Here is a 1957-nt window from a genome sequence, read left to right as displayed (position 1 = left end):
AGCCATGGCCTTCTCAAACTTCAAGTTGATGGTATCAATATGAGCACTAAGTTGAGAACCCAATTGAGTAATAGAGTCCACTTCATGCTTTCCTCCTCTAGTAGCCTTACGAGGTGTACTATATTGTGAATTATGGACCGCCATTTCCTCAATCTTGTTCCAAGTTTGATTATCGTCAACTTCGGTGAACATACCATTTGATCCCATGTTGAGAATGTTTCTTAAGTCTTCATAAAGACCATTCCAAAATTGTTGTACCAAGAACCACTCGCTAAGTCCATGAGAGGACATGAGCGACAAATTCCTTTGAATCGCTCCCAAGCTTTATACAAAGATTCTTCATCCCTTTGCTTAAAACCCGTAATTTGAGCTCTTAGCATGTTAGCCTTTTCCGAAGGGTAGAATTTTTTGTAGAAAGCTAGAGCCAACTTCTTCCAAGAGTCAATTACAAGAGTAGCCTTATCAAGGCTTTTCAACCATTGTTTCGCGGTGCTAATTAGAGAAAAAAGAAATAAGACCCATCGAATTTGGTCTTAAGTCACTCCGGTTTGTGAAATCGCATCACAATAGTCACAAAAAGTTTATATGTGGGAATGAGAGTCTTCACTAGGCATCCCCTCAAATTGGCTTCTTTCGACTAATTGGATAAATGCGGATTTTGCAATAAATTTCCGGTTAAGTGTTGTGGTGTGGGAGTTCCATTGGGTAGGTTCTCCTCGGTTGGTACGGAATGTGATGAAAACTTAGGCAGTGTGGGTTGATTGTGTGATTTATTTTGTGTTGGGTTCTCCTCACCTTCTCTTGCAAAAGGGTTGATGAACTCAATAGTATTTGGTTGAATATATACAACCTCACCAATACCACTCAAAGTATTTCTAGCAAGTCTTCTATTGGTTGTTAAAGTCCTTTCAATTTCGTGATCAATAGGTAAGAAGTTACCTAGTGATCTTCTAGACATGCAAAATATCAAACAATTAGAACAAACCTTGAGGAGTTTTACTTCCCCAAGGCAAAGAAAGACACAACTAATAACAATCAAAGAAAATCAAATCAAGTTAACACCGTCCCCGACAACGGCGCCATTTTTGGTCGGTCAGCTTTGAGCTTAGATTTCGGTTACTTGTCGTTAGGAGCACCTAGACCAAAATAATATTTATAACTTCACAAACAACTCTACTACTAGAAAAGAGGCAAGTAAAGGTCGGATCCCAAGGGACGGGTATTGATGTAGGATTTTCGATTGCAAGTAGTGGAGTCTAGGGGTGTCACAATTTGGGTTGAGATAAGAAGATCACTAAACTAAATAACAATTAAAGTAAACAAGCAAGATGACTAAAATGAGATGTAAAAAATTCTTTAAAAGCACTAGGGTGTCATGGGTTCATAGGGGATTCTTGGGAATTGATCATGCAAACATATTCTCAAATTATAAGCAAGCAATTATTGTTGTGATAGGATCGAGTTGGTTTATATCTTACAATCCTAGGAAGGTTTGGGTCCCGGAGCCGAATCGATTAGATTGTACAACACCTACAAGTCGACTTAATCCTCCCTACTCAACTATATGCATGGTCTAATGAGACTCGAGTTGGTTTATGTCTTACAAGTCTCATTGAAAAGGTAAGTGATGGGTAAAAAATGGAAGAATTCAAAGGCTCGCATTTCATCAAACATAACATGTGCATAAGTTGAGATCACAACAAGCAAGCAAATAAATTATGAAAATATATTAAATTAAGCATGAATCATCCCCCATGTTGGTTTCCCCTAATTACCCATTAACCCTAGTTAAGGAAACTCCTCACTCATTATCAAGTTTAACATGTTAACAAGGTTGTCAATCATATTAACAAAGCAAACCATGATGAATAAATGAAGATCATTAACAATAATTAAAAAAAGATTAAGAGAATTATACCTAATGATGATTCCAAAATAATAATGCAAAGAATAATTG

The 1957-nt window shown here is 37.0% G+C and overlaps 1 non-coding gene across 1 annotated transcript; it reads left to right on the top strand.

Moving 5' to 3' along the window:
* Positions 1 to 274: 274 nt before the first annotated feature.
* LOC141624911 (small nucleolar RNA R71) lies at positions 275 to 380 on the top strand. Its single transcript, XR_012534714.1, has one exon. It is a non-coding gene; the product is annotated as a small nucleolar RNA R71 (small nucleolar RNA).
* Positions 381 to 1957: the final 1577 nt, after the last annotated feature.

Source organism: Silene latifolia, chromosome X (genome assembly GCF_048544455.1).
Source record: "Silene latifolia isolate original U9 population chromosome X, ASM4854445v1, whole genome shotgun sequence".
NCBI classification, from domain to species: domain Eukaryota; kingdom Viridiplantae; phylum Streptophyta; class Magnoliopsida; order Caryophyllales; family Caryophyllaceae; genus Silene; species Silene latifolia.
Note: the sequence above shows the minus strand (reverse complement) of the source record. Positions and strands in the feature narration are given on the sequence as shown.